Genomic DNA, 27,451 nt, shown 5'->3' on the forward strand with positions numbered 1-27,451 from the left:
TAAAAATACAAAAATTAGCTAGTCATGGTGGTACACACCTATAATTCCAGCTACTAGGAAGGGGGAGGCAAGAGAATTACTTGAACCTGGGAGGCAGAGGCTGCAGTGAGCCGAGATTGCACCATGCACTCCAGCCTGGGCGACAGAGCAAGACTCCAATTCAAATAAATAAATAAATAAATAAATAAATAAATAAATAAATAAAAATAAGAAGAGATTAGACATGTTTTCAACAAATAAATAACAAGGGAGGAAAAAGAGAAAAGTTATAAATTGAGAGACTTAAAATATTCTCTGGTCGTGGTGGTGGCATGGGGCAATTCTATATGCCTTGTGGCAGTTTTTGTCTTGGATTATCTTTTGAAGGATGTTTGTGTAACCAAGAGTCTCAGAAGATGACAGAAGAAGGCAGGTTTGTTTCCTGGCCAGAACAATAATGTCAAAGGTTGGGTGTGTTTATTATAAACCTCTTTATAAGACTGGAAGTCTCCTAAGCTCAGGATTATCTAGCTGTGACAAAGACCTACTGTGTCATCCTTGTGGGACTTGGGGGACAAGGGGAAGCGATGTGAACATGAAGTCCATGTTGCCTGCTGTGCTGTGACTAGAAAAATCTGTAACTCTGACACAGAAACTTCATGTCTTCTGCCAGCATCCATGATACTGTAGTGGCCTAACTCATGAGCTTGCAAACAGGATAAAATTTCAGACTCTTCATAGTCTTGATGAAGACATATCAACAAACAAAATGCATAGTATTACTGGCATATATATTCCAGTTATATACGTGAAAATCTTAACAACACAGTGTGACCATTATTGCTTTAAACAATCTTATGTTTGGTGTACTCTATATCCAGTTTTCCCCAATGGCAACATCTTCCAAAACTCTGTACTCTATCTCAACCAGGATGTTGACATTGACATAGTCAAGACACAGAACATTTCCATCACAAGGATCCCTGACGTTGCCCTTTTATAGTTACGACCACTTCCTTCCCATCCCCCAACCCCTTCTTAACCCCTGGAAAACACTAACCCCTTCCCACTCCTATAATTTTGTCATTTCAAGAATGTTATATTAATATAAATGGAAACATACAGTATGTAAACTTTTTGAACTGGCTTTTTTTCCACTCAGCATAATTCTCCAGAGATTCATCCAGGTTGCTTCGCGTACCAACAGTCTATCCCTTATTACGGTTGAGTAGTATTCCATGGTGGGGATGTATCAGTTTGTTTAAATATTCACCCACTGAAGGACATTTCGGCTGTTTCTAGGTTTGTTTGTTTGTTTGTTTGGCTATTACGAATAAAGATGCTATAAACAGTCATGTGTAGGTTTTTGTATGAACATAAATTTTCATCCCTTTGGAATCAGTGCCGAAGAAGGGCATATGGTGGTCGAATGTTTACTTGATTTTTTTTTTTTTTTTTTTTTTGAGACAGAGTCCCTCGCTCTGTCACCCAGAATGGAGCGCAGTGGCATAATCTTGGCTCATTCCAAGGGTTGAGCCTTGGGTTCAAGCGATTCTCCTGCCTCAGCCTCCTGAGTAGCTGGGATTACAGGCACACGCCACCAGGCCCAGGTAATTTCTGTATTTTTAGTAGAGACAGGGTTTCACCATGTTAGCCAGGCTGGTCTCGAACTCATGACCTCATGTGATCAGCCTGTCTTTGCCTCCCAAAGTGCTAGGATTACAGGAGTGAGCCACTGCGCCCAGTCGAATGTCTAGGTTTTAAAGAAAACATCAAACTGTTTTCCAGAATGGCTGTACTCTGTCACATAACCACCAGCAATGGATAAATAATCCAGTTTATCTGTATCCTAGCCAGTCACTACTTTTTAATTTTAGCCCTTCTGATAGGTGTATAGTTGTATCTCATTATGGTTTTAATTTGTATTTCTCCAATGGCTAATGATGTTGAGCATCTTTTCATGTGCTTAGTGCCATCTGTATATCTTCTTCTGTGAAGTGTCTCTTCATGTCTTCTGCACATGTTCTAATTTGATGGTTTGGTTTTTTACTGTTGAGTGTTGAGTTTTTTATATATTGTAAATATACATGGCTTTTGTCAGATATATGGGTTGCGAATATTTTCTCTCACTCTGTAGCTTGTCTTTATATCCTCTTAACAGGATGTTTCACAGCAAAAAAGTTCTAATTTTTATAAAGTCCAGTTTATTTATTTTTCCATATGTGGGTGATCACGCTTTTTGGTGTCAAGTCTATATACACTCTTTGCCTAGCCCTAGATCTCACATTTTCTCCTGTGTTTTTTTCTAAAGGTTTTAGAGTTTTGCAGTTTAAATTTTAACTCTGTGATTCATCTGGAGTTAATTTTCGTGTAAGGTGTGAGACTAAGGTAGAGGTTCATTTTCTGCCCACGGATGTCCAATTGTTCCAGCACCATATGTTGAAAAGGCTTTCTTTCCTTCATTAAATTGCTTTGGCAACTTTGTCAAAAATCAGTTGGGCATCATATATGTGTGGGTCTATTTCTGGGTTCTCTATTTTGTTTCACTGACCTATGAGCATATCCCTCCACCAATATCAAACAGTCTTGATTACTGTAGCTATGTAGTAAGTCTTCAAATTGGGTATACTGGTTCCTCTCACATTATTATTTTTCAAAATTGTTTTAGCAATTCTAGTTCCTTTGCCTTTCCATATATATTTCAGAATAATCGTGACAATGTCTACAAAAAATCTTGCTGGGATTTTGACAGGAATTACATTAAACAATTGGTAGAACTGACATCTTTACTAGGCTGAATTTTCCAATTCATGAGCGTTGTCTCTTCATTTATTCAGATATTTCTTTTATTAGTGTTGCATAGCTTTTAGCACACATGTACTATACACATTTTATTAGATTTACACATAAACATTTCATTTGGTTTTGGTAACTGTAAATGTATTGTATTTTAAATTTCAATGTCCATGTGTTTGTTGTTAGTCTACAGAAATAAACTTATGTTTATCTTGTGTCTTATAAACTTTATAAACTGATATATTAGTTTTAAGAAGATTTTGGTAGACTCCCTGGGACTTTCTATGTAAACAAACACTCATATATCTGCAAATAGGGCCTGTTTTATTCCTTCCTTGCTTATCTGTATACCTTTTATTTCCATTTCTTACCTTATTCTACTGGCTAGAAATCCCAGCACTATGTTGAATAAGAGTTCTTGAAACAGACATAGTTACCTTTTTCCTGATATTAGTGGAAAAGCACTTGGTCTTTTACCATTAAATATAATGGTAACTATACAGTTTTTTTGTAGATGCTCTTTATTAAGTTTGAGAAAATCTTTGTATTCCTATTTTCCTGAGAATTTTTGTTATAAATGAGTGTTGAAGTTTGTTAAATGCTTTTTCTGCACTGATATAATCATGTGATTTTTTTTTCTTCTTTAGCTTCTTATTATGGTAGATTAAACTGACTGATTTTTAAGTATTTAACCAGACTGTACTCCTGGAATAAACCTCAATTATCATGTTTTTAAAAATACATTGATGAATTCTATTTGCTAACATTTTGTTAAGGATTTTTGTGTTTATATTTATGAGGGATGTTCACCTGTAGTAATCTTTTTTTTTTTTAACTGATTTTGGTTTAGGAATCAAAGCTATACTAGCTTCATAAAATGATTAGAAAGTGCTCCCTTCTTTCTATTTTCTAAACAAATTGTGTAGAATTGGTGTTGATTCTTCTTTAAATGTCTAGTAAAATTCTTCAATGAATCCATTTGGGCCTGGAGTTTTTTGTTTGTTTGTTTGTTTGTTTGTTTGTTGGAGAAGTTTTAAAATTTCTAAATCTATTTCCTTAATAGTTATAGGCGGTGAACTGTGGTAGTTGGAGTTTTTTGAGGAATTGTTGTTCCTCGTCTAAGTTGTCACATTTATGTGTATATATGGATGTTCACAGTATTCCCTCATTATCCTTTTGATGTCTACAGAGTTAGCATTGATATATTGTTTCATTTCTCATATTAGTAATTTGGGTGTTCTCCTTTTGCTTTGTCAGACTTGCTAGAGGTTTGTCAATTTTATAAATCTTTTCAAAGACCCAGCTCTTCATTTAACTGATTTTTCTCTGTTTTTCTGTTTTCTATTTCATTGATTTCTGTTTTTATTATTTCTTTCCTTTTGCTTGATTTGGGTTTAGTTTTCTCCTTTTTTTTCTGGGTTCTTGAGTTGAAACATACTGATTTTAGACTTTTTCTCTTTTCTAATGTACACATGCAGTTCTGTAAATTTCCCTCTTAGCAATGTTTTCACTGTATCCCACAAATTTTGATATGTTTCATTTTCACCCAGTTCAGCACATTGTTTGATTCACCTTGGAACTTCCCCTGTGACCTAAGGATTATTTAGAAGCATGTTTCATAGTTGCCATCTGTTTGGAGATTTTCCTATTATATTTCTGTTACTGATTTCTAGTTTGATTCTATTGTGGTTGGAGAACACATTCTGTATGTCCTCAATTTTTAAAAATGTATTGAGGTTCATCTGATGGCACAGGATATGGTCTAATTTGGTATATGTTCTAGGCATACCTGAAAAGGGGTATTCTGTAGTTATAGGGTAGTGCTAGACAGTGCTAGAAATCTCTATCAGATCCTTTGGTTGATGGTATTGTTGAGTTCTTCTATATCCTTGCTGACCTTCTGTCTAATTGTACTATCAATTATTGAGAAAGGAGTGGTAAGGTCCCAAACTAAAATTGTGGATTAGTCTACTTCTTTCAATTTTATTAGTTTCTGCTTCACATGTTTCAGCTCCATTCACTGGGCATATATGTATTACTACGTCCTCTTGACGGATTAACCATTTTATCATTATGTATGTTCTTCCCCAACTCTGGTAATATTCTTTGCTTTGAAGTCTGCTTTACATGATATGAATATAGCCACTCTGACTTTCCTTTGATTAATGTTTACATAATATATATTTCCCCATCATTTTCTTGTCAACTTGCTTATATATCATAATATTTGAAGTTTCTTGTATACAGCATATAATTGGGTTGGTTTTTTTATTCTACTATGCCAATCTGTCTTTTTAATTGATATAATAAGCCATGTACTTTTAATATAATTATTGATATGTCGACAAGTCTGTCATTTTATTTTTTGTTTTCTGTCTGTTCTCTATGTTTTTGTCTATTTTCCTTTTTCTGACTTCCTGTGGGTTACCTAAACTTTAAAAAAAGAATTCCATTTTTATTTACCTATTGTGCTTTTAAGCATACCTCTTTGTGTAGCTTTTTTAGTGGCTGCTAAAAGGTGTATGCATATTCATAAACATATCGCTCTACTCATGTATGTATAGTCATAAATGTATCAGTCTACTCATGTCATTTTAACAATTCCAGTGAAGTAACAAAACCATAACTCTCTTTAAATCCCTTTAGCTTCCCTTGTTTATAATATAATCATATTAAATATTTCCTCTAAGTACATTTAGAACAATATCAGACAATGTTATAATTTGTTTTAACTGTCAAATAAAATTTAGAAAACTCCGGGGAGGAAGGAAAGCCCATTGTATATACTCATATTTGGGCTTACCATGTTCTTCCTTCTAGTCTGATATTCAAAGGTTCCTTCTTTAATCATTTTCTTTCTGTTTAAGAAAATTCCTTTAGCCATCCTTTTAGGATAGGCTGGCTAGCAACAAATTCTCTTAGTTTGCCTTTATGTGAGAATGTCTTGATTTCTCCCTATTCCAAAAAGATACTTCACGGGATAAGGATTCTGGGTTAACAGTACTTTTCTTTTAGCACTTAAAAAACATCATGCCATTTCCTCTGATCTTCATGGTCACCAATGGGAAATCCATTGTCATTCAAATTGTTTTTTTTTCCCCCTATAGGTAAGGTGTCATTTTTTCTGGCTGCTTTTACAAGTTTTGTCCTTAGTGTTCACAAGCTTAATTATAACTGTGCCTTCTTGTAGACTTCTTCGGAATTACCCTCGTTGGGGCTTGCTTAGCTCCTTGAATCTGTGAGTTTAAGTCTCTTGCCAAACTGGAGGTCTTTTCAGTCATTATTTTGTAAAGTACTCTTTTTGTGCTGTCTTCTTTCTTTTCTCCTCTAGGAGTCTCAATACATAAATGTAAGATCTTTTGTTATAATCACGTAGATCCTTGTGGCTGTCAACATTTCTTTATTTATTTACTATTTTCTTTCCATTATTCAGATTGGGTAATTTCTTTTGTTCTAGTTTACAGTTCACTGATTTTTCCCTTCTGTGCCTTCCATTCTGCTGCTGAGCCCATACCCTGAGCTTTTTAGTTTGATTTTTCAATTTTCAGTTCTAAAATTTGCATTTGGTTCTTCTTATATTTTCTATTTCTTTGCCGAAGCTTTCAATTTTTTCATTTGTTTCAAGTGTGATCATAGTTGCTCACTGATTTCTTTTTTCTCCCACGGTTTCTTTAAAGTCTTTGGTGGGTAAGTCTAACATCTCTGTCATCTCAGTGTGGGCATCTGCTGTCTATTTAAATTTACTTTGATATCTTCCTGGCAAGTTCTTGGTTCTTGGAATGGCAAGTGACTTTTCAACTTAAACCTGGACATGTTCTTATTATGTTAAACGGACATGTTCTTATTATGTTAAAAGACTCTAGATCTTATTAAACACCCAGTTCTAGCTGTCTTTCTCTGATACCACCCTGGCAGGTGAAGAGAGGAGGTGTGATCCTGTTACTGCCAGGCAGAAGTAGAAGTTCAGGTTCCCTGCTCAGCCTCCGTTAACAACTCAAAAGGGACACCTCGGCCGGGCGCGGTGGCTCAAGCCTGTAATCCCAGCACTTTGGGAGGCCGAGACGGGCGGATCACGAGGTCAGGAGATCAAGACCATCCTGGCTAACATGGTGAAACCCCGTCTCTACTAAAATACAAAAAAATAAATTAGCCAGGCGAGGTGGCGGGCGCCTGTACTCCCAGCTACTCGGGAGGCTGAGGCAGGAGAATGGCGTGAACCCGGGAGGCGGGGCTTGCAGTGAGCTGAGATCCGGCCACTGCACTCCAGCCTGGGCAACAGAGCCAGACTCCGTCTCAAAAAAAAAAAAAAAAAAAAAAAAAAAAAAGGGACACCTCATTACTACTAGATGTAGGTAGGCGTTTTGGCTCCCCACCTGGTTGTTTACAGCAAGGTAGAGGTAACCTCTTTACTACTAGACAATATGAAAGACCTGAATACCTACTTGGCCTTCTCTGGCACCTAAATACAGCCTCACGAGGGTACAAGCCTAGGCTCCCCATTCAACCTTTGCTGGACAGTTTTTTCTTTGGTGTTTAGATAGAGTAGAGTGGTTATTGTCTAAAAGCTTTCTGTATTGCTAGACTGCCCATTTCCTACTTGCTCCTTTGGCTAGAGAGAGCAGGCTTTTGTTGAGACTTCCTTTGTCTGCACCTGTTAGCATTTCTGAGTTGCTTGCTTCTTTAGGTCCAAGTCTGGGATATACGCAGCAAAAAGGAAATATATGAGACAGGGTCTCACTCTGTCACCCAGGCTGGAGTGCAGTGGCACAATCTTGGCTCACTGCAGCCTCGGCTTCCTGGGCCCTGGTGATCTTTCCACCTGAGCCTACTGAGTATCTGGGACTACAGGCACATACCATGATACCTGGCTACTTTTTGTATTTTTTGTAGAGACCAGGTTTGGTCACGTTCCCTAGGCTGGTCTCGAATTCCCGGGCTCACCATAATGTGATTTCTAGGACTCAGATCTTTAGCCACTCTGCTTTCTTTTAACTTTCCATGGTTATAATTATGCTTACAATTCTTTTATGTGCAGTGTCCAGAGTTTTAGTTGTATTTAGTAAGATACAACTAGTAAATGTACATTTACTCCATCTTTCTAGAACCATGAGTCAAACCTCCTTCACCTTCATTTTTGAAGGATTGTTCTCCTGGATATAGAATTCTTAGTTGACAGGTTTTTTGTTTTTTCCTTTCTGCTCTTTGATTATGTCACACCATCATCCTCTGGTCTCCACTGTTTCTGATCAGAAATCAGCTATTAATCACATTATTGTTGCCCTGTATGTGATGATTTGTTTTCCTCTTGTTATATTCAAGATTTTGTCTTTCAACAGTGTGAATATGATTTGTCTAAATGGTTTTTTTTTTGTTTTTTGTTTTTTGGTTTTTTTGCGGTTTATCGTAATTGCGCTAATTGCGGTTCACTGAGCTTCTTGGATCTATAGATAATCTTCATCAAATTTGGGAAGTTTTCAGATTTTTCTTTCAATTTTTTTGTCCCTTTTGCGTCTTTCCATTTGAGATTCCCATTACACAGGTGTTAAAATTATGTTGGGACACATGATGTTGTTGCACAGGGCTCTGTTGATTTTTCTCTGAATTTTTTTCTGCTTTTTAAATTTTTATGTATTTATTTATTTTGAGACAGGGTCTCATTCTGTCACCCAGGCTGGAGTACTCGCCATGATCTTGGCTCACTGCAGCCTCAACTTCCTGGGCCCAGGAGATCCTTCCACCTCAGCCTCCTGAGTAGCTGGGATTACAGGTGCATATCATGACACCTGACTAATTTTTGTAGATACAGGGTTTTGCCATGTTGCCCAGGCTGGTCTGAAACTCCTGGGCTCCAGTGATGTACTTGCCACAGCCTCCAAAAGTATTGGGATTACAGGTATGAGCCACCATGCCCAGCCCTCTCTGCTCTTTGGTTTGGATAATTCCTTTTTTTTTTTTTTTTTTTTTTTTTTTTTGAGATAGGGTCTTGCTCTGTCACACAGGCTGGAGTGCAGTGGTACGATTTTGGTTCACCACAGGCTCAGCCTCCCTAGGTTCAGGTGATCCTGCCACCTCAGCCTCCCAAGTAGCTAGGACTACAGATGTGTACCACCACACCTGGCTAATTTTTTATTTCTTGTAGAGACGTAGTTTCTCCATGTTGCCCAGGTTGATCTCAAACTCCTGGGCTCAAGCGATCCACTCACCTCAGCCTCCCAAAGTGCTAGGATTGTAGGTGTGAGCCACTGCACCTGTCCTGGATACTTTCTCTTGATCTACCTTCAGGATCACTGAATCTTTCTTCTACCATTTCTAATCTGCTCTTGAGTTCAACTAGGGAATTTTTCATTTCAGTTAGTAGTATACTCTTCAATTCTAGAAATTCTACTTGGTTCTTTTTTTATAATTTCCATTTGATTCTCTATTTGTTGATTCACAGTTGGCATATTTTATAGCAACTATTCAAATATACTTTAGTTCTTTAAATATAATCATAATAACTATTTTTAAGTCTTTGTTAAATCTAGCATCTGGGCCTACTCAGAGTTAGTTTTAACTTAAATACTCATCTTCTTTAGTATGGGTCACACTTTCTTGTTAGTCTGCATGTTTATTGCATTTTAGCTGAAAACTAGACATTTAAGATTATATATATAATATACATAATTTAAGATTACATATATAATCTTAAATGTTTATATGTTCAGATATATATGTGTGTGTATATATATCTACACACACACACACATATATATATAGAGAGAGAGAGCACATGTATATGTAACATCAACACTTGATTACCTTATTTTTCTGAAGGTTTTTGTTTTGTTTTGTTTTGATAACTTACCTGAATATAAACTGTAGAATCTCATTCTCCATGGTCTGTACCCACTGATGTCTCTGTTCAGAATTTTTTTTTCCAATTCCATTGAGGTCATATTTGTGTTACATACTTGAACAGCTGACCAATAATTTAGACACCCTGAACTCACTGTGCTTTCACCCTTCCTTAACCAAGGTGTATGGATTGAGGAATGGCATTCAAAGTGGCAGTCATCGCAGGTCTCCCTGGCTTTTACTTTTTGCTGGGCTCTCTTGGGTCTTCCCTGCTTATGTTTAGTTTCCCAGAAAGCCTAGAAAAGCTTATTTCACACCTTTAATGTCTCTCTCACTTGCACGATCTCCCTGTTAAATTCTGGCTGGTCTACCACCCATCCCAAATCACAACTGCTACCGTGGGCTAGTCATGCTGCAGGATTTCCTGAAATATTCTAACGTGAGTCTGCTTTTTTAGCTCACAAAGCCACAGGCTTTCAGTGCCCCCATCCTCCACCCTGAATCAAGTCTACCTTTGGCTGTAAGGTTTTGGTTTTCGCCGCCAGTCCTGAACTGAGTTAAAATTTTATTTTATTTTTAGACAGGGTCTCCCTCTGTCACCCAGGCTACAATGCAGTGGTGCAATCATAGCTCACCATAGCCTCGACCTCCTGGGGTCAAGTTATCCTCCCACCTCAGCCTCCTGAATAGCTGGGACTACAGGCATACGCCAGCACACTTATCTAATTTTTTATTTTTTTGCAGAGACAGCATCTCACTATATTGACCAGCTGGTCTTGAAATCCTGGCTTCAAGTGATCATCCCACCTCAGCCTCCCAAAGTACTGGTATTACAGAAGTGAGCCACCATGCCTGGCCGTTTTTTTTTTTTTTTAAATAATAGAGTGTGGCAGGAAGAGGATATGGAATCAGTTCCAAGCAAGAATGCCACATTCTCACCCATTCTTGGCCAAAGCTACAGAAGCTTCTCAAGAATCAACACTTCTCAATTTTTCACCTCGCTTTGGTGGATTTTCAGTTTCCAGTGGTTGGGTGTGTGTTTTTTTATCTTTACAATTTTGTTCAGTTTTGTACTTGTTTTCTGTATTAGTGAATCACTTGACTTCTGACATTGCAATTACCAAAATAAGAACTCAACCAAATGTAATTAGGATCCCAAAAAGAATGGAACCTATTAGGATCCTGATTCTCAACAAGCCAATTACAGAAAAACATTCATGAGATAATTAAGGAAATGTGAATGCTGACTGGGTATCTGATAATATTAAGGAATTATTTTTAGTTTTTTTGAGATTTGATAATGTCATTCTAGTTTTGTTTTTATTTTTTTTTATTTTTTAAAAAAAGAGTGTTTAGCTTTTACAGTCACATACTGAAGTGCTTTTTTGTGTGTTTTGAGACAGGGTCTCACTCTGTTACCCAGGGTAGAGTGCAGTGGCATGATCATGACTCACTGCAGCCTCAATTTACTGGGCTCAAGCAATCCTACCACCTCAGCCTCCTGAGTATCTGGGACCACAGACACATGCAGCATTTTAAATTTTGGGGTAAAGACAGTGTTTCACTATGTTGCCCAGGCTGGTCTCAAAGTCCTGGGCTCAAGTGATCCTCCCATCTCGGCCTCCCAAAGTGTTGGGATTACAGGCATGAGCCACAGCACCCAGCCACATACTGAAGTTTTCTAGGGAAAAAGGTATATATTATTTGGAGTTGGTTTTAAAATAATTTAAAGGTGTTAGATTAAACTAGATTGGATAACTGTTACTGTGCCAGTTTGGTAATGTGTCACCTTGGCTAGACTGAACCTCGTTTCCCAGAATTCTCTTCCTTTTATGTTTCTGGTTAGGGTGTGCTACAAAAGACATTTACTGAGCGATCTGGAAGACAAAAGACTAGCAATAGCCACAGTGCTTTTATTCTCAGAAGACTGATACAAGGGATCCAGGTGGGGCTACAGCTGTTTCTCACTGACCTTATATCCTCCTTTAGCTTCTCCAGGTCCTGGGCAGGTCTGTATTTAGCTCTGTGATGAAGAGCACTAGCTTCTCCTGTATGAAACCCACATCATCAAAGCATTTTTATCATCAGAGACACAGCCTCTGCACATCTTCCTCCTAAAAGAAGTCTCTTTCAATCACCTCAACCATCTTTTGAGAAAGGAACTCTTTGTTTCCAAATATCCTAGAATTTAAAATGACTGACAACTGTTAATTACCATACCATCCATTTGTTGAGAGTATACTAATCCTTATCATCCTATTTCATCCTCATAATCACCCTGTAGAGCAGGAAGTATCATTCTTTTCATTTTAAGGATGAAAAATACTGAAGCTCAGAGAGATTAAATAAATGGCATCCCCAAGATCACACAGTTAGCAAGTGAGAACCAGGAGTCAAAGTCCATCACACCATGGCCTCCGCAAGCTTATCCCACCCCCCTGCCTAACCAGATAGAGGATCTTCTAGGTTCAGCAGCATCTCTACCCAAAGTACATATTTGTGAAAAATAAAGTCAAAATACAAATATTTTGTATTTATTTTACCTAATGTCCAACATGAAAAAATATTTTAAGAGTGAGCAGATGAAACCATTACTTCAAATAAAGCTTTCTGAATTATGTTTAATTTTATTTATCTCTGGAGACAAGGATCAATGAAGAAGGGACTGCAACTAGCCTCTCCTGCGAGAGGAAAAGGTGACACCCAAAGAAAGGTCAAAGAAAGAAAACTAGAGATCAAATTGGAAAGAACAGTGCAGTAAAACACACGAACCAAATTAGCAACCTCCACTGTATTTTCTCTGTAAAACCAGCATGCCATTGAGGTGATTACCATTTTAGTGAAATGAATGAAAACAGTCATTTCCTCCATGCTACTTGTTTCACCCACGCCAGATTAGAAAGGAAGAGAATTTTTGAAATTGTATTACACTTGCTCACACCTTGTTAGCTCCTCATTATCCAATAATATAAGTCACTTTCAGATCCCAAAGTCTGTGGTAACAGTTTTTGCTCCTGGAGTAATACATGAAATTGGGTATTTAAAATACCAGTCTACTTGTAAAATAAATAGCACATAAAAAAACAATAGCAGCTAATATTTACTGAGCATGTTACAATTGGGTATTGTTTTCTATATTTTTAGTCTTCCAAAAAAATTTTTGATATAGATTCTCTTATTGGTATGGCAGACATATAACTGATCATCCAAATAAGGATACTTTAGAGATTGAAAGGTGGCACTATTAACACTTGTGCCAGGCACAGATACAAACCAGGAATGTTTGGATACCCACTCATTGGCCTTATCTTACAGCTAAAGAACTAAGGAACAGAGAAGTTGAATAGTATGCCCAAGGTCACTCAGCTAGTAAGCAGAGGAGCCAGGTTGAAGGCCAGGACGTCTGGCTTCAGCACTATACTCAGCCATTCTGCCATGTGCCCCTTCTGAGCTAACTCATAGACTGTAACATTTTTCAAATAAATCATTCAACTATTCTAGTTTCAGACACACAAACCTCTCTATAGTTCACAAGTTTCACAAGGCCTAAAAGCACACAATAAAAAGTCTTACAAGAGATTGCAAGTAGAAAGTGCCTGCAAAATAACCTGCAGAGACTCCACAGGGTGAGCCCAGGCAGAAGGCATCACCGGGGACCCACCGTATAGGCCAGGTAGTTGGCAGAACCAGTATCTAGTCTGGGCTCCATTCTTTCCCTCCTGGCCTGAGTTCCCTCATTTGTGCTCCTCTAGAGACCTTATAAGGTCCTTCCCTGCCAACCATTTGATATGAGCTGGTGGACACATGTCCAAATCCTTTCATCTTGGAGCTTCTCCATCCCAAATTGTGTCACTTCCTTCAGGGAACTTTCCATGGTTTCTTGCTGAGGTGTGAGATAAGCAACTACAATCTTCTTTGAGGTGCCTCATTCGAGGGCCTCAAGTTTTGCAGCCTCTCTCCCCACTACGAGACAGGAAGGAAAGAGAGTAGAAAAAAGAGTGAGGCCCCAGGAGAACGGTTAATTCTCTGACCTGTATAACGGTAGATACATATGCTCTGTTTAAGAAGCATGAATTATTATAGCTGTGAAACACAAGGCTATAAAGCATCTATGTGCTGAAAACCAGTCAACCTAAACACAGAAGAAGCAACGATTAAGAGAAAACATATAACACATTAGATTTCTGCAACAAAGAAGAAACCTCCTCACCTACTGGTAGTGGTAGACTGTCAGATGGAATGCAGTAGACTGCTAGATGGAATTAGTTTCCTAATAATGCAGGTGGTTCTTTAACTTCAGAAAGTGTAACACACTAATATGCCACACAAAAGAACATGCCTGCTTTGTCCAATTTCAGACAGATTAGATCTAAGGTATAGAGAAATCAGTTTGTTTTATCCTAAGCAATGCATGTTATACAGCAGCAGCATCCGAAATGCAAAGGCGACTTCTAGGTCAACTAAAACCAAACCACCAACAACACAGGGTACAGACTACATTCACTGAAAGATTTGCTCCAGAATCAATCACTTATATTGCTTAGAATAGCTGTATAAAACTGTCAGTCCTGACTGCAAGGCCACATATGGTTCTAAGTATTACTTGAAGTGAGAAAAGTAGACACGGTTTAGTCTCACTACGGATCTATCACATTCTTTTATTCTCACAATCTTCTGTGTTCTTCTGTGACAATTCATTAGCAAGTTATGAGAGAATAAAGCAATTAGCTTATACCAAATGGCATTTTTACTTAAACATTATTTTCAGAGAACCACTTGAAGACTTCCATGATTTTATGTGGACGTTTTGAAAGTGGATAAGTGCTAAGAGCCCAATTCTGTATGTTCTGCTGCTTGATTAGATGCCATGTTTACTTCCTTTACTGAGTATAAAGTGGAGACTGTCCATGGAAAGAAGTGTTATTTATAATCGCATGCTACCAGATGGCCTATCTCCTTTCCACATCCCTAAAAAGGTCCAAAAAAAATGTCTTCCATGGATTAGATTCCAGAGTAAGGTATAATTTCATAGCTTGCTAGCTTATTTTATTTGAATTTTCATTATACATAAAACATAATACTCATAATTAACATATATCAAGTGTTTACTACATGACAGCCTCTATCCTAGACCTTTTCTCTGTAGCATCTCCTTGAAACCTCCAATAACTCCATAAAGGGTTTTACTATTTCCTCACTTACAGATGAGGAAGCTGGGTGAAAGGTTAACTAACTTGCTCCAGGTTATTCAGCAAGTAGGTGGCTGAGCTATGACCTAAATCCAGGTCCCACTCCAAACTGCATGCTTTTAACCATCATGCTATACTTCCTCCTTAATTATGTATATGTATTTATTGCTATAAATGTATATGTATGTAAACCCACTGAGGTGGGTTTTGCTTGCTCTTTTAACATCTGCAAGCTCCTTAAGAAAAGAGGATTTTGTCTGTTAGATTCCCAGAACCCAGCACACAAATCTGGCATTCAGTAGCTTGCCAGTAAATTTTGCTGAATGGATAGGAGAATACCCTTGCATAAAACTTCTATGTGTGGATCTGCATATTCCCATATTTAAAAGGCATCCATACATCCACATGAAAAAAATCATAGCATAATTTGGTAACAAAAAAAGACAATTTAACTATTCTATTTTCTCTTCTTAATAACCTGGTTTTATTTTCAGATCCTTAGGGAAAGAACAAATGAGTCATACTATGACATGGGGAAGTCACTAAAAGTAAGCTATAGGAATGGGAAATGGCACTATATTACTTTACAATTCATTAACAAGTCAGACGTCAGATACAAAAACTAGCTTGCCAAATCAATAATTTTAAAAAATAATCTAATGGAAATAAGAGGTTAGGAAGGTAAGAAGGACAAGAAACTGATTTAAAATCTCAAGAGATCGAAAACCATAGAAAAAATTCACTGCCTCTCTCTTGCTTTTGGAAGAAGCCACTGTATGACATAGCAATTCCCATTTCTTAAATTATCTTTATATTTATAACAAGTCTTGAGATGCCTGATTTAACATATGGGGCTTGTGACAAAATACTACTAGAAGGAAATAAGTAGACTTTCGTATTTTGTATTTGAAATAACATCTGGAATCCAGTAAACATTAACAATCTGGGGATCAGAAGATCTGGGATTTAATCCTGACCACAAATCAAGTTCAAAATCTCGGCTAAGTCAAAACCTCTAGAGCTCCACACCATAAAAAATGAGTCCAAGACCACGTCTTCTTTTTTGCATAATCAGGAATATTTTGAGGATATGAGAACGAGAGGGGGCGGAGCGGTGGGGAAAACGCATGCGTGAACACTTAGAGCTCTTCAGGGGAGAAAAGTCCCATATAAATGCAAAGCTTTAAGACATTGACTTCACTCCTCACTCCTCATTTTGTTCACTCCAGAAGCACCGCAGTCTGGAGTAAAGTCAGGACTATTACACAGGGATGCAGGGTCTGAGGCATATACTTTTAACCCGAAACACATTTCACACTAAAAATCTATAAAGCTACAGTGGGGAAGGGCTTGGGGGCCATCTTTAAGTTGACAGAGACCACTCTTCCTCCCCAAACCATTTGTGATGACTCAGGAGTACTGTGGGAAAACTGTTTATGAATATGGACTACTGTATGTGAGAAAATGTAAGGAAGAGAATTATTGTGTGAGTTGGAGTATATATGTATATTAATCTTTGCTTACAGCCAAGAGTGATGAGACCGAACTCTATCTGAAAATATTAAGCAGCAATCACAGGCTGAGACAATGCAGGAACATTTGGGGTTAACTGTAATTCACTGCCAAGAAAAAACAATCTGTCCAGGGAGATCCCAGGTCATGAAGAAGATGGAAAGGAAGGAACACGGAAGTGGAAGACAGGATGCCAGTCCTGGCAAAGGGTCTGGCCCTCCAAACAGTGCATACATTTCCTTTCTTTTTTTTTTTTTTTTTTTTTTGAGACAAGAGTTTTGCTCTGTCATCTAGGCTGGAATGTAGTAGCACGATCTCAGCTCACTGTAACCTCTGCCTCCTGGGTTCAAGTGATTCTTGTGTCTCAGCCTCCCAAGTAGCTGGGAGTACAGGTGCATGCCACCACACCCAGCTAATTTTTGTATATTTTATTAGGGACGGAGTTTCACCATGTTAGGTCTCAAACTCCTGACCTCATGTGATCCGCCCACCTGGTCCCCCCAAAATGCTGGGATTACGGATATGAGCTACTGCACCCAGCCGAGAGCCTAAATTTATGTTCTCAATTCATACTTCAAACCACACCAAGACAAGAGATAAAAATCCTCAAGCAACTGACCCAAACTGGCGGCCTAATTCTACCTGAATTCCCAGAGTACCCTTCCTCTGCCCAGAAAAGCTGCTCAGACATGGCCTGTCAGCTGTGGATGCAACTAAGGGAGCCAAGAGACACAGGCTTTCAAGCCGTCACCCTGAAATTTCCCCATGGCCTTTCCAGGTGAAGAAAAGTACAGGAAAGGAATAAACAATCTTTTCATTGAAAGAAATTCAAAAACCTGGGCTTTGGTTCTGGCTTCCTAAGCATCAGTGGAGCAAAAGTGCCTATTACCATGGAAATGATAAGAAACCACCATTAGGAATTCTGAGATTCAAATTCTCTGAAGGCAAGGACTGTGTGATGTTTATGGTTGCCACTAGCACAGAGCAGGTGCTCAAAAATGCTATTAAATAAACGAAAGAAAAAGAACATAATCTGGTCTACTACACAACAAGAGGCAATGCTGAAGGGGAAAGGATTTTCCAAAGGGAGATGTTCTGACTGAGAGGCACTTAGAAACCATAATCTGCTCTCATTTACCGAGTGCTTGCTGTGTGGTGGGCACAGTGAGTTAACCTTTCTTTTTAATCCTCAGAACAGCTCGATATTGTTGAATCTTACTATTACTCCATTTTATAGACAAGGAAACAGAAGCAAAGGATTTCACCCCCTGGCCCTAAGATAGCAGAGCTGGGATGTGGACCTAGGTGGAAATCATTTTATTTTATTTTATTTTTATTATAGTTTAAGTTCTAGGGTGCATGTGCACAACGTGCAGGTTTGTTATATATGTATACATGTGCCTTGTTGGTGTGCTACACCCATGAACTTGTCATTTACATTAGGTATTTCTCCTAATGCTACCCCTCCCCCCTCCCCCCACTCCACAACAGGCCCTAGTGTGTGATGTTCCCCACCCTGTGTCCAAGTGCTCTCATTGTTCAATTCCCACCTATGAGTGAGAACATGCGGTGTTTGGTTTTCCGTCCTTGCGATAGTTTGCTCAGAATGATGGCTTCCAGCTTCATCCATGTCCCAACGAAGGACATGAACTCATCCTTGTTTATGGCTGCATAGTATTCCACGGTGTATATGTGCCACATTTTCTTAATCCAGTTTATCATTGATGGACATTTGGGTTGGTTCCAAGTCTTTGCTTTTGTGAATAGTGCCCCAATAAACATACGTGTGCATGTTTCTTTATAGTAGTAGCATGATTTATAAGCCTTTGGGTATACACCCAGTAATGGGATCGCTGGGTCAAATGGTATTTCCAGTTCTAGATCCTTGAGGAATTGCCACACTGTCTTCCACGATGGTTGAACTAGTTTACACTCTGTGGAAATCATTTTAAAACCACCCTCTTAACCATGTTACTGTCAGTTGCAGCCTCCATCACTGCCTACTTTGCAAGCCAGCAGCAGACCCAAGGGCAGTTCCCCAGATTAATGCACCCTTAGGAATGGCTTGCTACATCCTCAGCACAACTTATAGATGAAGCAGTAAGCCTACAAGGGTGACATAACTCACCTAGGGCCCCACGACATTTTAAAGCTAAATCTCAGATGGAAACCCAGGCGACTGACCTCACTTTCATCACTTAACCATGACTCTGTTATTCAGTGCAGCAGAAATAACTTTACTGAGAATGACGAATAACTACATTAGCAAACTCTCTGCTCTTTTTTTTAATGTTTCTGTTATAAGCCCAACCCATTCTGCTCACTTGCTGCCATCCCAATCTTATAGCATATGGCTCTCCCTTCCCAGGAGTGTGAACACTGTGAAAAGGTAACCAATAAAAGCCCCTTTCTTCAGCACACTGAAGTAAGGAAGACAATTTACCAGTCACTCTCCAAAGCCTCTAGCTGGTAAGCTAAAGGAAATTCTTGAAACAGTTCTACTGCTCCGTAAGAAGTAGGAAAATATGTTGCAGAAAAACGAGAAGAAAGAAGTGCACATACACACATGCTTCCCTCTCACTGTATTTACTTTGGGTATGGAAAAGTCATCACGCTTCAGGACTGAAGGGTAAATGGAGGGCAGCTATGGCTCAGGGCACTGATTAGGCATTTACTTAAGAAACTAAAAGAAGTGGGGAAAGAAAGAAGAAAATCCTTTCACCACTTACCTTGAATTCCTCAAAAGGCTGGACCCTGTCTTCTTCATCTTTGGATCCCTCGGACCTATCATAGTTACCTTGCCAATTGCTGCCATTCTTTCTAAAGGCACCTCCTCCAAGAAGCCTTCACAGCTCCAACTGGTAGAGAGTAGAGAGGTCACCAAGGCTCCACCTCAATCATATCCATAACAAATCTTACCATAGTGCATCTTGATTCATCTGAATGGCACTCAATCTTTCCTCAACAAACTAGGAGCTTCTTAACAGCAAGACTTGTGTTACACATCTCTGTATCCCAAGAGTATATATATCCTGATACTACAGTAGATACTCAGGAAATGTAGGCTGACTCCAGTGCTACAGGGCTTTGCCTTGGGCCCTGTCCCATTCATACTATATCAATGACTTTAAAACAGCCAAATCTGTTGGTTATAATAAATTGGAAGGGAAAGCTACCACCATTGAAGACAGCACTGATAGCCAGAATGATTTCTATAAGCTGTCTCTCAAGGTTGAAACCCATAAACAAAATGAAATCTCATGGAGACATGAGATAGGCATTGCATGAAGTTTCAAAATGCACGTACAAAACAAAGAAAAGATTCAAAATTTTTAAAAATATTTCTTAAAAAATAACTGCATGTAAAAAATAGCTACATAAAAAAAAAATTGCCGTGTAACAACAACATTAGGGGAGACCTAGCCTGAGATCAACATGGAAGAAAAATGCAAGTTTTATTTGGCTACAAGCTTAACAGGAACCATCAGTGGGATACTGTTCTTCATTACTACTGCAGCTACTACTCATAGTAACAGTAGTAGTGCCCATAGTAGTGGTAGTGTAGCACTGATAGCAATTAGGATGGAAGCTACCATGTATCACATGCTATTTGCCAAACATTGTGCTAAGTACCGTACTATACTCTCTCACTTCCTTACAACTCTATGAAGTAGGAATCTTCATCTCCATTTAAGAAGGAAGCAAACTGAGTCTCAGAGCAGTTAAGTGACTTGCACAGGGTCACACATCTGGCAAGCCACAGTTACAGTGACAAGATTCAAACCCAGCTTGATTGGCATCCACTAACCAAACCCTTAACTGCTGACATAATCTGAGACCTGATGAGACAGAATAAATAAAAAAAGGATAGCCCCACTATTATTTGCATCTATCCAACAACATCTAGAACACTGTGTATAAGAACACTGTGTATAATTCTGGGTGTCCATTTACAAAAAGGGACATTTTCCCCCAATTCATGTTATTCAGAGGAATGTAACTGGGTTGCCCTGAATTGCAAACCCAGTTATCCCAGGTGCAGCAGAAGAATGGGAATGCTTATCTAGAAACAGAAAAATGGGTGGGGCAGGGGAGACACGACAACTGTCCTTAGGTATCTCAAGAGCTTGTATGTACAAGGCAGAAGGAAGATACTTTCTTATTCTCAGCAATGGCAGAATGAGGGCCACTGAGTTGACACTTCAAGGAGGATTTGAGTTGGACAGAGGAACCTTCAGTGAGAACATCTGACAAGGCAGTAAGTTGCCCCAAGTGTTAGGGAGAGCTTATTCACCAAGAAGCTTTTAGCAAGAGGCTGCAGGACCACAGCTGTCAGGGGTATCAAAGAAGGAATTCCTACAGGGTGAGAGGTTAGAGGAGGTTTCCACTTCCCACCTTTCAGATACCCCCCTGACCCTCCAAACTAAGGAGGCCATGGTACATTTTGGTGTTCTGCTCTTTTTGCTCAGGAACAATCAGTAGTTGTAACATGAGGCTCTGAGGGTAATTTTGTCCCGAACTGGAAACAAATGGTATTTCTAACATCGTCCAAAGAGTAACTGGAATTAGAATTCGTTCTTTTCAAGCAAGAAGCATATGTTTGGATAACGTGTTTGGAAATGTGTCTGCAGGATCTAAATATCTGAACCATACATTTGAGTTTATTTCTACTTCTCAATAGTTCTATTTTATTGGATGAAGAACCTTGCAACTGATCCACAGTGAAAAATTACAATGGGCAAATATTAGTACTTCCTCCAGAAGACATTCATCTTCCACTAGGGATAAGGAGATAAAACTATTTTCCCAAACATAGCCCCAAAAGGCTGTTATTTTGATCACCTTGTTTTGCCCTTGGCATTTACTATGTATAACTTGTAGCCGTATTAAATTTATTATCAGGTGAACTTCATTATCACTTTTATGCTTCTTTTCATTTTGAACACTAGGTTAGTTCTCCATCAAACTGATTTATTCATGTCCTCAGAATGTCCTGATCAAAAACATGTGAGTGGGCCAGGCACAGTGGCTCATGCCTGTAATCCTAGCACTTTGGGAGGCTGAGACAGGTGAATCATCTGGGGTCAGGAGTTCGAGACCAGCCTGACCAACACAGTGAAACCCCATCTCAACTGAAAATACAAAATTAGCCAGGCGTGGTGGCACATGACACATGCCTGTAATCCTACTTGGGAGGCTGAGGCAGAAGAATCACTTGAACCCAGGAGGTGGAGGTTGCAGTGAGTTGAGATAGTGCCACTGCACTCCAGTCTGGGCAACAAGAAGGAAACTGTCTCCAAAAATCAAAACAAAACAAAACAAAAAACATGTGAGTGAAGGCCTTATGGGCAGGGAGAAATTCTCAATCAACTTCCTCCCTCAGCCCCCAGCACATACTAGGTACTCAATGAATGCTTGCTTGAAATGATGAGACTGTTGATGGGACCATCAATTGGTATGAAAGTCTTAATTAAGGAGAAAGATGACATGATATTTACTGGTTTTTGCCAGACTGAGAAAATGGCAGTCTCATCGCCTGGGCAGAAGAAGATCAGGAGGCAAGCTAAGTAACAGTCTCATGCTTCTGTTGCACACTGAGACACAGTGGTGGGAGGCCAGAGGATCACAGGGAAGAGGAACAATCAAGTGTGGAGTTTAGAGGATCTAAAAAACTACTGTGAGTCCAAGCCCTAAGCCCTATCATGCAATGACAAAGAAGGATCTGAGCAGGGTCAACAAGTATGGCATCTGCAAGCATGAGTATACATGCTAATCTCTGGCCAGAGAACTGGTATGTGCCCCAAATGTACTTAATGTGCTATGTGTGGATAGGCAAGAGCTCAGAGGGGTGGCCTCTGCACACCACGGAGGACAGACAAGGAGGGCTTATCCCAGGTCGATTTTATTTTTTGTGTGTATTTTGTTTATTTTTTGACACCGGGTCTGGCTCTGTTGCCCAGGCTGGAGTTCAGTGGTGTGATCTCGGCTTACTGCAACCTCCGCCTCCCAGGCTCAAACCATCCTCTCACCTCAATCTCCCAAGTAGCTGGGACTACAGGCATGTGCCACCATGCCCAGCTAACTTTTTGTGTTTTCTGTAAAGATGAGATTTTGCCATGTTGCCCAGGCTGGTCTCAAACTCCTGAGCTCAAGCGATCCTCCCACCTCAGCCTCTCAGAGTGCTGGGATTATAGGCATGAGCCACTGCACCCAGCATATCCCAGGTCAATTCCATACATCAAACAACCCTGAGAAACAGAGGACACTTTCCAAAATATCGAGAGCTATACAATCTATTAGACAATCAAATTCCACATTAACGGAAGCAAAACAAACTGAATTTCTGGCTAAAATGTGGTAAGTAGCAGAGATTCATTCAGAGGAGGAATACGTTTTGGAAAACTTTGATCTCACTGGGCTTTGATGAGCAAGGTTTTCATTGAGAGAATGAGTATGTGATAAGCCAACAAAAGGTAAGGGTAAGAGGAATATCAGCAATCAGTATTTATAAATATCATTTACTTCCCCTCTGCTTCTTTTTTCTTTTTTTCCCCCATGCCTCTGAAGACCAACGTTTCTCATTAACTCTGCTGATGGAAGTAAGCAATATTATAATTAGATAGCCAAAACATAATATAAACAAAAACAGTAAAATAACAACAGTGGTCTGGAAGTGATATAAAGTTTGCACATACAGTGACAAATTAAATTTCACACAATTTCATCCAGTATAATTATTTCCAATTTGTAGACAAGGAAAATGAAGATATATTCCAAATTTAGCAGTAGTCCTTTAACATTAAGTGGCAGAGCTGTAATCCAAGTTATTTTGGTTAAGTCCAAAATTAGAGTTCTTTCCCTGACAGCCAAGCGTGGTGGCTCACACCTGTAATCCCAGCACTTTGGGAGGCAGAGGCGGGTGGATCACCAGAGGTTAGGAGTTCAAGACCAGCCTGACCAACATGGTGAAGCCTCGTCTCTACTAAAAATACAAAAAAAATTAGCTGGGCATGGTAGCACGGGCACCTGTAATCCCAGCTATTCGGGAGGCTGAGGAGAATTGCTTGTACCTGGGAGGCGGAGGTTGCAGTGAGCCAAGGTTGTGCCACTACACTCCATCCTGGGTGACAGAGCAAGCCTCCACCTCAAATAAAACAAAAACAAAATTAGAGTTCTTTCCCTGAGAAAAAGACGCCACCTAAATGCAACTGTGTCCCTAACAGAGAGGGAAAGATATCACAGATCACCCCATCCTGTCACATCATCAACTGAACAAGTCAGCAGGGTACCTTGGTACTGAAAGTGAGTACGCAGATGTGGGAAATTAGAATGCTATATAACCTCTACATATTTCTTTAACTGAAAGCACTACATGGCGCCACAGATTAATATTCGTCTCAGACTTAGGTAACTGAGAAGCAAATAACCACAAACTACATTTGCAAAAACCAATTATTGGGTTAAAATACATTGCAGCACTGGCCATATACTAGATTGTGTCTGTGAGGAGGGGAATGAGGCCATCTTAATGTAGCACCTCCACAGGACACACACATAGTACACACACACACACACACACACACACACACACACATGCTAACCAAGCTGATCCTTTTTTCACATGGACAAATACCTCATCTTCTTTTAGATGTGTACAAAGCACACACGGCTGTTTCCACAACCTGCTTTTGCCATAAATGACTGCCCAATAAAATAAAAACTAATGATTAACTTTTGTGCCCTGGAAATCACTGAATAAGAAAAATATATTTCCTGAATAGCCTTTGCATATAGGGCACTGATATTCCCAAGCTCTCCAAAGAAGCTTTAAAATGACTTGCCGTTGTGAGTTAGTCACAGAACTAACATAAATACACGACATAGAAGAGGTCAGTTCCTGAATTGAAATATTTACTAACCACACGGATATTTTGGTTCTAAACTTTCCCTGAAAATGTCTCTTCTAACCAGCCTCTGCTTATGAAACACCTGGAGTCTGGACAGTCACCAAACTCCCCCAATTCCGTATATCTGGAATTGGTATTACTGTAGGGTCAATAATTATATACAGGTTATTTGCTAAGCACTAGAGATACACAGTCCATTAGGGAAGAAAAGCAAATAAATTAAGATCTCAAAGAGAAATAGGACTTAACCAGACCCGATGAGAACTACCACAGCTGTGAAGAATTGCAGGGCTCAAATCCTAGAGAGGTGAAACTGTTGTCCTTAGAGATCTACTGCCTCAAATGGCAGATGTAAGGCTGAGAAGCTGAGCAGAACTTTCAATAGACTCATGGCCTGAGGAAATAAAACATTGGAGTTCAAGGCCCTCCAAGGTGGAGGATCTATGGTAAAACCCCTAGACTTTTGGCTGGCACCCGGAAGAACCATACCCAGGGGGAACTTGGAATAGTCCGGCCATTACAGGGTCTGAAGCTCTGCTTCAAATCATCTCAATTCCTGACTAGATTAAAGCTAATCTGAAATAGAAGTTTCTAGAAGCAAAGGTAAATCCTCTCCAGAGACACATCACACTATCTAGATCTCAAATTACCTCCACAAATTTTCACATAAAATGTCTGACACTCAGTCAAAACTAACCAGGCATGTGAGAGAAAAAGATGTGACTGAAAGCCAAGAACAACAGAAACAGATCAACCTGGTGGCCAGATATCAGAGTTATCAGACAAAGTTTAAAAAATGATGACTGAAAAACACAGTGAAATAGCCCTGCACACTGACCAGAGCAGCTTAAATAAAACATACCGATGATATCAAGCACTGATGAGAAGAACAGTTTTTATTCTTTTTCTTTGGCTAAAAGAGACAGAAAGTAAACACAGTAAACTATTAACATTATATAGTAGGTACACAGTTATCTATTATACTATTTTCTGTACTATTCTGAATTTTTGTAACATTTCATAATTAACTGTTTAAAAAAGAAAAAAAAAGATGTGGCTAGAGAGATCAGCGAGGGTTAAATTATGTTAGCCTTCAGAAGTCATGTGCAAGAATTTATACTTAATCAGCCAGGTGCAGTGTCCCACATCTGTACTCCCAGCACTTTAGGAGGCCAAGGCGGGAGGATTGCTTGAGGCCGGGAGTTCAAGACCAGCCTGTGTAACAGAGCAAGACCCCATCTCCACAAAAATTAAAAATAAAAGTAATAAGACCTGGCATGGTGGTTCACACACCTGTAATCCCAGAACTTTGGGGGGCCAAGGCGGGCAGATCACCTGAGGTCAGGAGTTTAAGACCAGTCTGGCCAACATGGCAAAACCCCATTTCTACTAAAAATACAAAAATTAGCTGGGTGTGGTGGTGGGCACCTGTAATCCCAGCTACTTGGAAGGCTGAGTCATGAGAATCACTTGAACATGGGAGGCAGAGGCTGCAGTGAGCTGAGATCACACCACTGCACTCCAGCCTGAGGGATAGAGCGAGACTCTCTCTCCAAAAAATAATAATAATAATAATAAAAAGATAAAAGTAATAAGTTTTTAAAAAATATTTTACACTTTATTCTTCAGGTAATAAGAAGGCATTAAAGGATTTTAAACAGCGGAGTGACCGCATGTGACTTGCTCTCTATATAGATCAGTCTAGTCTCAATATGACAAAGAGAGGGAAGGCAAGGGAGCCCTCTGGGAGGCTGCTGCAGTAACCCAGATAAGGGATGATCATGGCTTTTCTGCTGGCAATGAAGAATAGCTGTAAAGACCTGAATTACAGAGTATGAATTGTCTAAGGATTTGGGGTTTAGTTCTCAAAACTGCTAAATTATATCCCAGTCAAATGAGGAAGCAAAGGAGGCCACTAGGACAAAGAGAAACCTAAAATGAGAACAATTTCATTAGAGCAAGGGCAACATCCAGGATAAAGCCTGGGATTGGTAAAAAGAAAAATGTGAATTTTTCTGTAAATCCTTAGAAGAAACACAAGTAGTTCTAAAACTGAAAGCTAACAAGCACTCAGCTCCACACCAGATGGTCAGATAGATACATTCACAACTTGCCAGCATTCTAAGGCCTTGTGCACCCCCTTCCAAGCATGCAGATGCTTTTATCTGAGAGGAAAAAAATTCTACTTCTGATTCTGACAGCAAATGCCAAGTCACATCTTGCCAGTAGAGAATGACATCTCCCAACCACAAACCCACCTAAAATTTTACAACCTTATTTTCATTTTGACCACTACTTCCACCAGCCCTGCTGGAAATTAAAAGAAACTGAGGAGGGATGACAGTTTCTGAAGAACTCAGCTTTTTTATCTGCACCCCCCCCAAAAGTAGATCTGTTTCTCTAGATTATTCATGAGCAGCCCATGTGTTATTCTGTGAAGAAAAATTAAGCATATCAAACAACTTTATTCCCATATTCTGAAAAATGAACCTCAGGCAGAGTCTGACTATTTCTTCAATTGCTCTATAATCCTATATTGAGAAAATACTTAAGAATTAATTTTCTTTATCATTACCCTTTGAGTCTTTTCAAAAGGTTCAGGTTTAAAATTAAGCACATCAAGTACCCAGTCTAGCTAGTTTGGTTATAAATATACATTCCTGGAACTGACTTATGAATGGCTACTTTGCTAGAGATAGGATTTTGCATGATATTTTCCCCCCAATCTGTTCACACCATAAAAAATATTCAGAGATGTTCTTTTTAAAGGAAGCACTTTCCACACACATGCCCATGTAGTGTCTCAATTTGTATACATTCTGCTGGGATAGTTTGGTTTTAGAGGCAGGGTAGTATACTATTTGCATTCAACTTTTTTCACATGCCAGAATAAGTAAAACTGAGACAAACATGATTGTCTTCTGTTCCCAAGGTATAAGGTGCCTTGACCTGACATACTAAGAGGTTCAGGAATTAATCACTAAATGACACAACTTCCTGCTTCAACATTTAACCAGAAAACACCCTTTCTCATTCTCTCCAAACAATGCTGCTGAATCAAAATTTCAACCCATCAGAACTCAGGCAACTAGAGGCATGATAAATACCATCTAACAGATCTTAATAGTTAATAATAAAACAGTAATAAACTTTATAATTATTTATATATCACGCTTTGATCAAATTTACGAGACTGAATACAATTTCTAAAGTTATAGGCAGATTTCCTCAAAT

The 27,451-nt window shown here is 39.1% G+C and overlaps 1 protein-coding gene across 4 annotated transcripts in view; it reads right to left on the bottom strand.

Moving 5' to 3' along the window:
* Nucleotides 1-27,451, bottom strand: part of LOC105477621 (sulfatase modifying factor 1) — a 114,909-nt gene that overhangs the window by 18,457 nt on the left and 69,001 nt on the right. The window lies entirely within an intron of this gene.

The sequence above is a fragment of the Macaca nemestrina genome, chromosome 2 (assembly GCF_043159975.1).
Source record: "Macaca nemestrina isolate mMacNem1 chromosome 2, mMacNem.hap1, whole genome shotgun sequence".
NCBI classification, from domain to species: domain Eukaryota; kingdom Metazoa; phylum Chordata; class Mammalia; order Primates; family Cercopithecidae; genus Macaca; species Macaca nemestrina.